The sequence below is a fragment of the Filicampus tigris genome, chromosome 10 (genome assembly GCF_054856515.1).
Source record: "Filicampus tigris isolate MCC_2025a chromosome 10, RoL_Ftig_1.0, whole genome shotgun sequence".
In the NCBI taxonomy this organism is placed as follows: domain Eukaryota; kingdom Metazoa; phylum Chordata; class Actinopteri; order Syngnathiformes; family Syngnathidae; genus Filicampus; species Filicampus tigris.
Genome location: NC_141226.1, coordinates 23,744,471 through 23,760,469, shown reverse-complemented (window position 1 = coordinate 23,760,469; position 15,999 = coordinate 23,744,471). Strand labels below are relative to the sequence as shown.

Below are 15,999 nucleotides of genomic sequence, written 5' to 3'. Positions count from 1 at the left end.
AATTCTATATGAAATGCGTGTTAATCGTAACAAGTGATTCTATCGCATCAAGTAATAGGTGGCGCCGGGCAATTTTTCGATTTTTCTCGATCGATTTTTACATCAAGCGGCACCTAAAAAAAATAATGAGCTCCCCAAGTACCACCATCATAACCAACATGACAATACTGTAGCACAGTAGGCCTAAGTGCAGATAAAAGAAGAAACGTTTCCTAAACATTAAAAGCCAATATAATTCCCTTGAAAGTTAAATACAACTGACCTGTACTGAGGTAATGATTCTTTCACGTACCAATAGAGGGAGTCGGCGTAGCACACTTTGATAATCAGCAATTGAGTGGAACAAAATGTGGAATTCCTAAGGAGGAAGACATGACAATTGTTATCAGTCGCATTGTTTTCGACTTATTCATGTCCACATGGAACGCCGCATGCATTCTTGGACTAAATCACTTCATCAACCCTATATATATTTTTTTTCTTTTTAATCCTTCTTTCAATCATTCTGTAGTGAAGCCCGAGGAACTGTGTGATGTATTTATGCAGGTTTAGATTTACTAATGCCAAACACGACGAATTAAATGTTAAAATCATACTCAGTCCTGTGGCCCCATTTTCAATGTAGTATTTTTGATCCGAGCCTAAAATTGAATTGCGAAAATGTCTGTCTTTTAAAATGACAAAAATACTGAGTCACTTTTTTAATTTTCAATTGTCAGTTGAAACGAACCAATGACATAAGTACCACACTTTGGGTGTCAGTCGTCTTTGCTGACCTCAAAATGGGACCCGCTCATTGAAGGGAAACGAGCGCAGGCCTCAGACGAAAAAGACTGCTTTGCGTGACAGCGGTCCGTGGCGCAAAAAATGTTGGTGAACACTGGCTAAAGGAATGACTGTCGAGGATTGTGGCGGATGCCCTCGCATGTCTCCAGGCTGGTGATGCGAGCTCACCAAGAGAGCACTTAGTCATGTTATCCCCACTCTTGCCATTGAGACCTGGAAAGCATCCAGCGGTGGATTGGCCTCTCGCAATGTTCTGTTATAGAACAGCGTGTTCTCACAGGCTGTTCCATCCGCCGTTTATCCACTACTTCGCCCGCCCCCACCGCTCCTCCTCCCTCCTCACTCCTCGCGCAGATGCCAAGCCCAGAAGCGGCGGCGGCCAGCACACGGTGTGCTGTGCCACCGGCTGTGTTGGAAAGTCTGTCGGGTGGACGCTCATTGTTTTGGCTGCCGCTATTGGAGTTTTCCCTCTAAGATAAACCGTTTTGGAATCGCCACCTTCCTCTCTGTTACATGGATTGGCACTTGCTGTCTAAAGAGAGCACATTTTGCGTGAAAAGCACAATAACAGAATGGGATAAAACACATTGAATTTGAGATTACGGTAGTCTCCTTTTTTTTTTTTGTCAGTTTTGAAGCAACTGTTTTTCCGATCCATTGGGATGTTCAATAACACTTTTTTTTCCAGAGTGATACCAGTACGTGTACTCAACTCCTGACTAATCACCGATACCAAGTGCGCGATACCAATGGTACTTGTGTGTGGGGAAACAAAAAAAAAAAGATTAAACCAATGACAGAGCATTTTAAAGCGAGACCTTCTCATTCATTTCTGACAAAAGTCTGAACAGTCACTCTGCAATAGAGAATTTAAGGCCAGAATAAAAAACACACACAACTAACTCTGATTCATTTGTAATAAAGTAACAAAAGTGCAAAATAAAACTGAAATAAATAAATTGATCTTGCGCAAAATAATACCGGTCTGGAAAATAGGGCCGGGTGAAGCGGCTGAAAATGTGACCACAAGTAAACAAGTATTTCATATCAGCCGATATTGATGAATATAGATTTTTTTAACTGATTGAAAATAAGAAAAATATTCAATGGAATTTAAAAAAAAATGAAAATATGATGTAATAAAACAACCATCCAGACGAAAAATACCATTCATTTTACAGGTAAATACAAAAAAATTAGGTAACAGACGAGTAAGTAAAAGCACTATGTTGCCCGTGCTGCATTCAGCAAGAAAAAAGACATTTAACATGAATACACTGAATAATAATAACACTTAATTTTTCGCAGTTGATGAAAACAGGTAAATGTGCATAAGTACTGGCATGAAATACCGTAGTACAGAAAGTCATCAAACCACCTAAATTGAGTTAGAAAATACATGTATAATGTTGGTGGCAGCACACTAATATAATATAGTGTAGTCTAATCATTAATCTAACCTTGTAAACATACATATACTCTGTGATTATGGGCTATATAAATAAATTGGGACTTGACTTACAGAAATTGATTAACATGGATACAGTCCAGTTTGTCAGCAATGCATGCCATTTACTTCCTAATAGTAAAACGGCCACAGGAGGGCGCCTTGGTATCTGTGACTGATATCGGCTGCTGTTGCGAGTACCCGATACATTGAAATAAGGCCGCTATCGGCCCGATACCTGGTATCGGTACTCGCCTGTCCCTATTATATATACCATTTTCGTCTCTGCCTGTGGGTGGAGCTTGATGACTAGCATGTTGGCATAAGATGGACTCTTACTAGAGTTTTTTGTCTGATTGCTACCAAACTAGAATCACGTATACTCACTTCGTTGTATGTTTTTGTCACTGTGCGTGGATGGTATGGTTTGAACGACCGTAACACTAACAACTGGAAGACCACTCCAAAGTTTTTTTTGTAGTCGACTACTATGTGGTGAAAGTTGGTCGAAGTCAAGTAATCGATAACGTCAGCGGTATTTATGTATTTATTTTCAGCACAGTACGGCGCCCCCCAAGCTGTAATACTTCCGTTCCGCAAGGTCAAATCTTGATCAAACCTCTTGTGAGTGTGTGCTGAAGTTTTGGAAAATGATTCCACCCAGCTGTGAGTCATACATCCCAAAATATGGCGTCCCCAAACAGGACATTTACTTTGCCTCATAATGGCCCACAAGGTCAGCGCGTGTTGATGCTGCCAGCGTTTGCGTGGGAGAGGCTCGTCCGCCTGCGCACTTTATTTTTTTTCTCCCCGTCAGCACTCACAGATCGTTCAAGGCTACGGTGACCAAGACCCAGGCCCACACGCTGCGAGGACTCAACGTTCCGCCGAGCCGGGGGGAGGTCATTATCTCTTTCTGGCTCGCTCCCTTTCTCTCTCCATTTCTTTCATTCTCCTCCCCGGGTGAGCGCTTGCAGGTCTAGCGCAGCCAAAGGAAAGCTTGGAAAATAATTCAGTATTGATCTAGGGGCACATCAGTCTATTGACTTGATGGATAGGGTCAACACGCTTCAAACCCACGCGCAAGACAAATCCAATGGAACTAATATGGCGACTTGTCATACACGGAACTAAGCGGGAAGTCATGCGTTTGTGGGGGTGGTGGGGGGGGGGGGGCATACATTTTTTTTATATGGCCAAAAATGTGGAACTTGTATTGTGTATTAGATTTTTCATGGACTTGGATAAGCGGTTCGCATAATGGTTGGATGGATGATTTATTTTAATTCTATGGAATAAAGTGGAATTGTTGATTCACTAATCTTAGTTTTCTGCAGAACAATTTGGGATTTTTTTCAAATGCAATTCCACATTTTGAATGTATTTTCATTTCTGCAGATCAAAGTGGAAGTGTATCGAGAGTGACCATTACTATTTACAAATGGCAAATTTTGCCGACCAATGTTGCTTCCCCCACTGCCAAATGCATTATGACTTTATAGACCCCCATCAAAGTCCCTATTTTCCTCCATTTTCCCACCTTGCGGGTGTCCCAACACTTATTTTTTAATCCAAAGTAGTCCCATTGGTTCCAGTCCAAACTCAAAATGTCTGTGACGGTGGGAAGAAAGAGGTCTGTTGTGTGTCTCTGGCATCTTCCACAATGGTGCCTCTCCTTTCTTGTTCCTCCCTCGGCCACCTTGAATCAGTTGTGAGTGACGCGCGGACAAAGAGGCCTCTCAGCCTCCCAGCCTCTCGGCGCGCTGGCACTCCTCCCCCTTCCCCGTTGACTTCCTTCAGCCGAGCGGTCGGCCGGATCCATCACGTCCCTCTTCCTGACCCCGGGCGTGCGGCAGTGCTGCGTCGGCGGCGGCGACCTGCCCCCGTTACATCCCTTCCATTGACCCCACCCCCCAAATTCTACTTTACCCAACACACGCACACCGGCCTGATTAATAAGCGCCAGGTTGCCCCCGGTGACGTGCTTAATTCCCGTCATGCATCAGCAGGAATCTTTTTGTCTTAATGGGACAATGGGCGTGTGGATCCGAGGCTTTTGTTGGTGGGCTTGAAACCCCCCCCACACACACACACACACACAAAACCTGGCTGATAGGGCAAAGTGACAATAAACCTGAATGAAGAGCCTGTAGACCTCTTCATCCTGCAGACAGTTGGACATTGTGAAGGGAGGCTTAATAAGCCAAACAATACAATTGAATTGAAGTCACTTCACAGACAAGACACCACCTTTGCTATTCCACTTTTAGACCAACTAAAGACCAACCGTCTAAGGCTTCTTAGACCATGCATTTTGATTCGTTGCAATATTAATTGGAACAATTGTGTAAAAAAAAAAAACGAAGAAAAAAATTTAAACTGAAAAAAATTGCAATACGCAAATCCACGAATGCCGAAACCGCAAATATGTGGGGGTCAACGCTACTGTCATAAGGCCACAGGCAGACTTTCACAAACAAGCACATGCAAAAAAATCCAAATAAAATAACTGTCATAAGGGAGGTGGCAAAAGGGCATTTTGGGCATCAAATGAAAAGGGGCATGTGTCCAGGCCTCCAGAGCACATCGCCGCTTGTAATGGCAGGAGTGTGGCCGCTGCTGCAAACTGGAACCTGACCCCTGCGTGAGCACTTCGGTCATCTGATAAGAGGCAATGTTTTGATAGTCTTGGCACGCTCAATGTGATGCACGGCTCTCCTTTTACACCCTCTAACAAATACCAGTGACACTTTATGGCCCTGCGGGGGGACAAGGCCTGGTCAAGCGTCAACAAATATCTGCTCTTAGAGTAAAATATCCCGCTCAAAACACAGTGGTTTGACCAAAAAAAAAAAAAAACCTAACCTGAAATGCTTTTGTCCACTCCTCCCTCCTCAACTGACATTTTCTGCTCAACCCATCTCGCCCTTTACCATTGACCGACGTTTGACCACGACCACTGACAGGTTTACTGTATGAAATAGAACTCCATTCAATATGGCGGCCCTGAATAAGTCCATAAAGGCATTAGGGTCCTGTTTGTGTGCGTGCATGTGTGTGTCTGTTGTCCTGGCCTGGCCTGAACTGGCGTTCAACCCGTCAGTGTTGTAAAATGCAGATTGGGTTCACTGACAGGCCTTCTTGCTTTTTATTGCACATTCATGAACAGCATTGTAAAGCCGCATCACTGTCGTGCGCGCATTCTCATCCGATTTTAGGCTTCAGTGTTTGGAAATATTGGTCTGGAAAAACATGACCTAAAATCATAGAATAGTGTGATATCTACCAGTAAATCTAAAAAAGATGAGCTATTTTGCTAAATTAAATCAAAATACTGATGAAAACTGGTCTGCAAAATTTAAATATTTAAAACGAAATTAGTTATAAATAATATATACGGTATATATACAGATAGATAGATAGACAGATAGATAGATAGACAGATAGATAGATAGATAGATAGATAGATAGATAGATAGATAGATAGATAGATAGATAGATAGATAGATAGATAGATAGATAGATAGATAGATAGATAGATAGATAGATAGATTTTTTTTCTGCAAAATCCGATTGAGTAAATACAACAAAATCACCTTTGGTCCACCCATTCAAATAAGTAAATATAGGGCATTAATAAATAAAAGTACACTAGAAAAGTTCACTTTGGTCTGCAAAATTTAAATACGTAAATAATAAAAAGTGAAATTAAGTTAAAAAAAAAAAATCTATCCGTGCATCAATGAAAATCCCGCTGGTCCATTATATTGCTTTTCTGCCATGTTCTACAAAATATTGATTATGAATAAAAATTTGGTTTAGGTCTGTCTCCCTGTGTATAAGGAAAAAAATACACATATTCTATCTAGTTTGGTGTAAAATATGAACTTTCGGGCAGAAAACAAGCATTTTTGTTTATCAAATGCATGCGGCTTTTACTTGATGTTCCGTTAGTGGCCATCACCCTTTAAATGACGCTGCCTGCACTGTGCAGTTGAAGGTTAAAAGCCGTGCCCTTCAACCCATGCGTGGGCCAGAGTGTGTGGCAAGGTCACCTCTTCCAATCAAATTGGCCCCTCCTCACTCCCACGCACCCCATCGCCTCACCTCAACTCAGCTCAGCTCATGTCCTCGTTTCGAAATGAGCTCTACAACTGGACGGTAAACTTCCACTTACTTGCAGATAAGTAAAATACTTCCACTTTGGGAAAAAAAAAAAAAAATCTAAATACAAGACATCAAATTGATGAAAAAGAAATATTTTGATGGGAAATCAAAATGCTCATTCCCACTTCGGTCGATAAAATTAAAAGAATTTAAAAAGTTCATTTTAAAAAAATGTTGGCCTTTGAAATGTTCACATTAAAACAAATTTGAATTCTCTGACGAATCAGAATTTTAATTTGGACTTAAATGTATAGATAAATATCTAACACCAAAGACTTTGATCTGTAATATACTAGAATTACATTTTAAAAATCCAAATGCACTTCAAAAATTCCAATTAGGTTTCGAACATGTTTGATAAACATGCAAGACGAAATGTAAATCCACTTTGATTTAATAATTAGGCTCCATGGGGCCAGCGTGTGTGGCAAGGTCACCTCTTCCAAGGCGGCCACAAAGGCGGCGAATTAGCCCCCACTTGCTCACACGCACCCCTCCCAGCCTCCCTTTCGCTCACCCCCTGGTTTTGAAATGAGCTTTATAACTGGACAGTAAACTTCCAGTGGCTTAATGATGATGACTTCTTCATGTGTCCAAATGCTCCTTTTGTCCGGGCTTAAGACCCGCACCCATCCCCGCCGCTGCCCACCTCCCCCTGCCCCCGCTCCTTCTGGCCACAGCAGGTCTTAAACCTTGCTTCACCCCGCTAGCTCCAGAGAGAGAGAGAGAGAGAGAGAGAGAGAGAAGGCCCGGCCGGGGCTATTATCTCCACTCTGTGTCGCTGTCGACTTCAGCAATGGCATTCGCGGGGAATGTTTGCCTTTGTTTGGCATGACCTTAGCTCATCTGCTATCCTCACTAGCGCACATTTGCACTTCAGGGCCCAACAGGCGGTGTCGGGTCAGGGTGGTGTAAGCGCGGGGAGGGGGGCAGCCGCGAGGCTTTTTATAAGGAAATGAGATCCGCGGATTGCAGTGCTATTCCTCACACGTCCCATGGCGGGAATTTCGGCATGGGTGCCTGTTTTTGTTTTGCTTGCTGTTGTTGCGGTTTGGTTTTGGGTGACGGTACGCGAGGGGAGATGTGTTAATTGGCACTTTGCTCCCTGGCCGCACTTCCTCTCCCCACCTGATGCTCATTGCTCATCTGTGGATTTGTCAGTTGAACCTCATGCTCCTCGTAGTGCAGTGTCAGAGCCGCCATGTGTTGTCACAGCTGTTAGACCGAGACGCCCCCCATTCCCCCCCCCGCCCCCATCGACGCACGCCTTTCAAATAGGGGTACAGTAAAATGTCAGCCTATATGGCTAATTGTTACACTTTAAGGCAGCCTCACACGTCCAACCCCTTGGTTGTTTACATAACCTAATATTAAGGTTAAATGGTTCAAACGTTTGTAATAGAAAGGTGAAATATTGGTTGTTTGAATATTTTTAAAAAATGCCCGGGTGCAACCTTTACCCTCCTGTCAATTCGCAAAAGTCAAATTTTCAACAGAGCTCTCCTTTCCCACATTCAAATAAACTCATTGCCATGACTACCATTTTCTTTTTCCAGCAGAATTTCTTCCACTTCGTCTTCCATTTAGAAGATGGTGAAAAAATAATATTAAAAATAAGAAGAAGAAGAACAGCTGTCACAGCAACTAACTTTCGCTTTCCACAACAAGGATTTAACTCACCAAAGAGTGCATCAATCCACCAGGATTATACCTTTTGGCTACAATGCGACGTGGGATTCTGGTTAAAGTGAGCCATTTTAAACTAAAAAGAACAACTTTAATGTAGTTATTAGGCGGATGTTTCGTCGTCCTCGTGTGCTGCGGGAGTCAGAGCGCGCTCCGCTGACATTCATTTTTGAGCGCAGCCTATAATCAGCGGCTGGTGCTTCAACCGTTTCCTTTTGCTGCCTGACGCACTGGGCTCCAGTACTCCATTTTTTTGGGGGCACTCTGAATAACCGAACGGCACACTTGAACAACGGTCTGAGTTTCCCAATACATATTATATATAGGAAAGGGGAGTACATCCATATATACATATATATATATATATATATATATATATATATATATTTTTTTTTTACAAATGGATCAATGACATTTTTTTTTCTTTGGATAATGGGACCTAAAGTGCTCCATCATTCATCGGGCGGCTGCTGAGTCAGCTAAAAAACAAAAACACTCGGCGCTCCCCTGGGAATCCCGGAGAGGAAGAAGCCTTTCTCCCCGTGCCCCTCCCCCCCTCCCACCCCCGGTGGCGTCATGTGACTCATCATTCCTCAGGTGGCGGTGGAAAGCCTTAACCCTTTTGTGCTGGCTATAAGCCGGGAAGGGGGGCTCAACGCGGCCGGTGCTGAGGGACGGCTTTAGGGGCGGGAAGCCATTCAATCCGCACTCTTTTGTTGTTGTTTTTGAAGGCTTACTCATTATCTGCGTTTTTAAATGGTCTGTTTAGGATGCTGCGCCAGGAGGATGGAGTGGTGGTAGGCGGCTTGTCAAAGTCAGGCCCCGTCGTTTTTCAAAACGCCTGCGGTTCGCCCTATCATCCACACGTCCCCGCAGTTTTTTCAGTGAAAACGCAAAACTCCGGCCGCGGTGGAGATTTGCGGATATCTCCGGATTAGCGTTTTTGGACGTGGACGGCAACATCCGGAGATTGACGTCCTCGCCGTGCCACAACAATGCTTTGACGTGGTGGCGCGACTTGTGTTTTTTTTGTGCGAGCCAACATGGATTCTCGCGGCGCTGCGTTGGTTCTAGCCATTCTCGATGCGCTTTTTGCTGACTTATTTGTCCGCAACCAACCACTGCTTCTCGTTGAAAGGTTTAAAAGCCATTCTGACCTCTTGTCGGTTCTCCCGAACGAGTTTGGCGCCTTGTTTCTGGTTTCGTAGAAGCCACGTCAAAGGACGGACGTTCTTCCGAATGGACAGTATTTGGCTAACTGCTGCCGCCCTGAGGCTTGGCGTGCGTTTCGTGTGGATGCGTTTTTTTATGTGTATTCCAACGCAGGCGGCGGGGGGGATATAAGGTTGTTTGAAAAAACCCGGCTCCGTGTAGACAAGGCCTCGGGGGCTTGGGCATAAATCATGCTGACAGCTCTTTTCCCATGGCTTGAACTTGCGCTCGCTTCTCCTGCGTGATATATCGGGTTATTATTAGCGAAATAAAAACCCCACCACAGCCAGACACTCTTTGGCAGTTAAACTCAAGCCCGCTGTTTGGACAACTGTGGCGGTAAAAAAAAAAAAAGTGTGTGAAAGCCTCCCCCCGGGGTCCTCCTTAATGTAGGCAGCCATTGGCCGGCGTGGCATTTACAGCTGTTCCCCCTCGCGCTGACTTTGCCCCTCGTATAACCATTGGAGGGGAGGTGTGAAGAGCCGCGCACGACTTGATTAAAACAACTGTTTGAGCGCGTCTGCGGTAATGAACTGGAACACGGGGCTAACGGCATTTACTGTACACAATCCGGGGCGTATTCAATTCTAAAAGGATTCTTGTCCTTGACTGATCTGTAACGGGTAAATATTGGCATGAAGCTATAAACTGTGCTTCCCCGCCATCCGCAATTTCTGTTTACCCGACAAATTCTTGGCTCGGCTCATTAGCGGACAGGAAAGGCACACACAAAGAAGCCTTAGTGTTCAAAAGTGGTCCAAAATACTGCACAATGGGAACTTTGCAGCACGACTCGTCAACAGGGTCACGATTCGGCGACCTCCGAATCCCTCAGTCATCATGAGACTGTAGCAGAATAATGCAACGTTTAAGGTCTTATTATGAGTGGCCAAACATTTGCACACACACCAGAACAATGGGAAGCGTCCTAAAATGTGTTGCCTCCATTAACCGTTGTATATTTAAACACCAAACCGCATCATTTTGTCTTTTTGTCTGCAAAAAAAAGTGCTCTGATGCTAACGTAGAATGCACAAAGCCATAGACGGGCTAATGGATAATAAGCATAGATTTTATGTGATCATCCTTCAAATAACCAGCGCCAGAGAAGCAACGCACACAAACAGAGTACACAACAATACTCACAGGCAGCGATGGACTGGCACAAAAATTGATGATTTAAACCGGCCCGCTTGCCCACGTGCACGCACGGATATAATTGACATTGACCGCAAGAATCAAATGTTCAAGTCTAAAGACTGTTTTTTTTAAATGACATTTCTTATGAGGCATGACTCCTGACTACCCCTGGCTCCGACATAGCTCTGTTTGCTGTCTATATTGTAAATGGATTAATGGGATGCTCCCTCTAAATTCTGGGCTGTTCTCTTGGGGTAAATTGGAGGAAACTAACAATTAAATAAGACTGCATCATCCCCAAAAACCACTGGCCCACCGGGGATCTACCCTGTAGGACAGATGGCCAGTCCAGCCCTGCTCACAGGCATATATTGTATTTACGGAACAATTCGTGTTGCAAGAATGTGGTACTACTCTAAAGTTGCTCAACTCTAAAATCAGACTTGCCTGCATATTGTAAAAACCCCTTAATTTTTTTTTTTTTTAATCTGCAATATAGAGGAGGCACAAAAGATGAACCGGGAGAGAATTTCTGTGGTGAAAATCAGACATGTAGGAGATGAGTACCTACATCGGGGTACAAATAAAATTGTTGGGCCTTGGCGGCGGTCTGTCGGGCGCCACTGAATTGCGTAATCCCTCAACGAGCGCCATTTGCAGGTGGAACTGGCATTGTGCCGGGTCATTGGTGAGGGCTATTTCCTGGACGCGGCGAGATAACGGCACCAAATCCCTCATTATCAGCGTCCGCCTGTGGCTCGTTTCCGTGTATTTATTTTGCAGAGGATGACTCACTGGTATTTATAGCAGTAGAGTGAAAGTCCCCCCCGGCCCCAAATCCTACGCCTTGTATGCTTGACATGGGGGTCAATCCCAGCCGTGGTGACAAAATGCTGCCTGACATTCCGGTTGTTGACACATTCAACTGCCTAACCGCCCCCCCTCCCCTGAATAAAATCTTAAAGCATTTCAATGTAAAGTCACCCCCACTGCTGCACTCTGTAATTCACCAAACTTGTCACAGTGGCCTACGCTGGCGTGCTGGGGGATCACGCGTGGCAGACCCCAGGAGGGTGATGAAGACCCTCCCTCCCCTTTCCTCTCCTTTTTTAACCATCTTTCTTTCGATTAAGGCCCCCCCCCGCCCCCTCTCCCAATGCCTTAGCAGAGCATCTGTCACCACAGGGGCTCAGATGAATGCATTCTCCTCCTCCTCCTTGGCAAATGGCACAGGCAGGACAGAGGAGGGCACCTCGGGGGAGTAGGGGGGAGCGGGGGGAGGGGTCTATCTGTGTTTGTTTGCATGCAAGAGAGAGAGAGAGAGAGAGAGAGAGAGAGCAAGATTCCCACTGCAGCCCGACTGACTGACTGTGTGTGTCATGAGAGGACACACAGCTCCACATGCCTGCCTGGACTTTCCACAAGGATTTACTCCCAATGGACTAACACCTCCGAGGAGCAGTTTTTGGGTGGATTTCTTCGGCACAGTTTTGGATTGCTAAAGCCTCAAAAAGTCATGCAAGGTAGAACAAACTATTATGAACGGCTCTAATGGGAGAGGCTTTTAGCGCCTCATCTAGAGGACGTGGTGAGATGTTAGTCCTTTTTCTCCCCCCCCCCCATCCCATCCCCCCTTTCTCTGCTTTTCTGATGTTAACAGCAGCCTCTTTGCTGCATGACAATGAGCACTCCTGATGCTTATCTGGCTTTATTCAATACGTGTGTGACGTCTTATCCAGGGCCAGTGTTGCAATGATCAGAGTCTAACGGCGTGGTGAAGCTCCCCCCTTTTTATTTGTCACTCTATCTTGTTAATATAAAGTATGGAGAAGTGTGCCGGTTTGAATGGGAAAGCAGGCTGCAATTCAGTTGAACTGTGCAGCCACCTTGCTCCTGTTTAATGTCATTTTAAGGGAGAAACAAACGAGGACTGCGTGCAAAAAAGAAAAGCAGAAATGCAAAGTGGTTGTATTGAAATATTAGCTCTAGGTTTAGCATTACAGAATTGTATTTGGAAAATGTCACCTGTATCTAGACCAGGTCAGTCTTAAAAGTCTTTTAAATGAAACAATCAAGTTCCCATTTAGCCCAACCACCCCTAGCATTTGAGAAATTTATGATGAGAAATCTGTATTTTAAGAAATGATTACTCTTATTAGTGCAAATTCAAATAATGTTAGATGTTATTCTGTTTTATTACAAATACTTGTATTATTATATAACCAGTGTTATCACAGCCTTGAACCAAATCTATATTGAGGTATTATATTATTTTTGGTTTGTATATTTTTTTTAAACCAGGCTCATCACTTGTACAATACATTTTAATTTGTTTGAAACTGAGCTCAAAACAGCAAAACATGTTCAAGTGTTATATATTATTATTGTTTTTATTATTACTATTATTATTCATGTTTTTTTAATTGAAATTTGTCAAAGTTTAGATATGTTTGTATTATTCTTTTTTATTATGAATATTTGAATTATCATAATTAAATATATTTTTCTGTATTATACAATTATTTATTGTATTTGTAATCACTGGAATTAGATTAATGAATTAATTAATTAAATTATGTAATTGATGATGATGATATTATTATTATTATTATCTTAAAATCAAGCTTAATCACATATACATATTTTGAATTCTTTATTTGTTTATTGTATTTATTATTATTTCTATAAGTTTAAAACATATATTTTTCATTATATATTTGTTTCACTTCTTTATTATTATTACCATGAGTTTACAGAGGCTTATCATGACTAAAAAAAAAATCAAATTTATTATATATTTTACCATTGATTATGTATATATTTATATTTTTTTATTTTTATTTTATTTCTATAGGTTTAGAATCTGACAGCACAAATAAATCTGATCAAAATCTTGGTCAAATGTATGCCATCTTTGATTTTGGTCATTTACTAATACCTAAATAAACTGCACCACAGGTATGCAAGCAAATTGTTGAAATGTAAATTAGTTATTAATTAAATAAGTGTGTGTTTTACATCAAAATATTATTTGAAATAGAGCTGGAACACACAGTAGCTCCCTGCATTTCGTTTCATATACAGACACATAATATGAAGTGTATTTTTTTTTTTCCCCCTGATGAAATACAATAAGTTCATATAAAAGTAAGACGTTTTGGTCATGAAAAGTTAGTGTTGGGAAAATGCTCAGTATGAAAGAAAATGGGAAAAGTCCACCCCGTGAAGGATCATGGTCGTGACTTGAAGTGGAATGAACACTATTTGGTCAGTTGGCTCATTTACTCAGCATTCCTGCTGTGGTCCTAAGTACAGTTCGTCCTGGTGTCATGACTGGAAAAACTGGACGTCTTCAAGCGCCTCGGGCAAGACGTTAGTGTTTTTGGTTGGTTTTTTTTTCCCCTTTTCGATTTTATGACCCTCTCAATCTCGCGGAGCCATCTCCGTGTGGCTCGTCAGATAACGATCCCAACAGTTCCGCACATACATTGCGTAGGCGTAGCATGAACTTGCAACTACTTTATCGGACACAAGATCAAGTGAGGACATAAAAAGGAGAAGAATGTGGGCTCTTTGTGTCACCCATTGACCACAGAGGAGCTTCCTGGCTGACACATTGACTTGATTGGCAGTATCAACGCCGGCTAATCATTGACAAAGACAAGCTCCCGTGCAAAACGTGTGTACACTCGCAGGACTTGGACCCCGCTTTGCTGATGACGGGGTCAGTCGGGACAGTGTCGGGGGGGAGTAGGGGGGACTTTGCTTTGTGTTATGTCACCGGCTGAGTGGTTAAACAATACTCCATCAAGGGGTCAAAGTAGCAGCATTGGTTGATTGTGTGCGGCCGGCGCAAATTTAAAATATCCCCGTAGTGCGGAAATAGCCCGGGGGTAGGGCGAGGTATCGTATAGCAGCTCCTGGAGCCTCTGCAGTCATGGTTGAGGTGTTCACGAGTAGTGTGCTCATTGTTCATGTTGGACCACCGTGACAAAAAATGAGAATGAAAACGCACATCGAAAATGACTTCTAATGGGTACACAGTAGGGCTGAATGATTCTGAAAAATTATCTAATTGTTTTTTGTTTTTGTTTTTTTCCTTTGGTCTTGCGATTGCGATTTAATATGCGATTCTTTTTTTCAAGGTCCTCTTCCCATGCAAACTCAAGCAATAAATGCATCTGTATTACAATGAACAATATCTGATTTAGAATGCATTCATGTTTTTTTTTTGGCTTAAATAAAGGCAAATACATGGACAATTTAACCACATTTTAAATGAAGGTTTTACTTATTAAGGGAAAGAAATCGTACACGGCCCTTTTGTGAAAAAGCGATTGCCCCTAATCCTAATAAAGGGTTGGGCCACTCTCAGCGTTTTCTATCACTGACAGTAAGTCTTTCACATGTCTGTAGATATATTGTGGACCACTATTTCTTGCAGAATTGCTTTAATTCAGCAACACTGGAGGGTTTTCAAGCATGAGTGGCATTTTCAAGGTTATGCCACAGCATTTCTAACAGAGTTAAGTTTGGACTTAGACTAGGCCGCTCCAAAATCTTCATTTTGTTTTGCTAAGCCTTTCCGAAGTGATGGCCAAACATTTTTCCTCAGGATTTTCTGGTAAAGAGCAGAATTCATGGTTCCATCAATCACAGCAAGTCGTCCGGGTTATGAAGTAGCAAAGCGGCCCCAGACCGTCGCACTACCACCACCATGTTTGACCGTTGGTATGAGGTTGTGTTTCTGAAAAGCTGTGTTGCGTTTGTTGTGTTTTGCAAAAGTAAGATGAGTCTCGATGTTCTTTTTGGTCAGCAGTGGTTTTCGCCTTGGCACTATGCCACGGATGCCATGTTTGCCCGGTCTATTCCATATTGTTGAATCATGAACCCTTTTAGACGTTGTCCTGGGTTCCTTTGTGACCTCCCGGATGAGTCGTCGCTGTGCTGCTGGGGTCATTTCGGTGGGCTGGCCACCGCTGGGCAGGTTCACTATTGTTCCATGCTTTCTCTGTTTGTGGGGAATGGCTCTAAACATGATTCGCTGGGGTCCTCTCAGGCTTTAGGGAATGACTTTGTAAGCTTTTCCAGACTGATGTCAATTACTTTGTTCCTCATCTGTTCTTGAATGTCGATGGATCATGGAATTTGGTTTCAGCTATATCAGATCTTTTGGCCGACTTCATTTTGTCAGGCGGTTTCTCAATTGAACAGGTCTGGAGGTCATCAGGCTTGGGTGTGATTAGTGAAAATGAACTGAAAAATGCGATTAGCCACAGTAAATTCATGATTTCACAAGAGGGGGCAAGTATTTTTTCACAAGTCGGGTCGCTTTAAATAGTTTTTCTTCCCTTAATAAATCAAATCACCATTTAAAAACTGCTTTTTATATTTATTGGGTTATCTTATCTTTGTATCTGTTTAATGAGCTTAAAAACTGAAGTGGAAAAAAACAAGAAATTCAGAAGGGGGGGAAATACTTTTTCATGGCACTGTAATATTGCAGCCATAAAGTGTATGCAAATATTAAAAAATGAAATAAAACTTTTTTATTTTTGTTT

The 15,999-nt window shown here is 42.8% G+C and overlaps 1 protein-coding gene across 1 annotated transcript in view; it reads right to left on the bottom strand.

Annotated features, from left to right (window-relative positions):
* rock1 (Rho-associated, coiled-coil containing protein kinase 1) overlaps positions 1 to 15,999 on the bottom strand; it is a 78,182-nt gene that overhangs the window by 46,633 nt on the left and 15,550 nt on the right. The window contains exon 8 of the mRNA XM_086043873.1: positions 263 to 358. The gene's annotated coding sequence lies outside the window, so the exon portion shown is untranslated. The remainder of the gene's footprint in view (positions 1 to 262; positions 359 to 15,999) is intronic.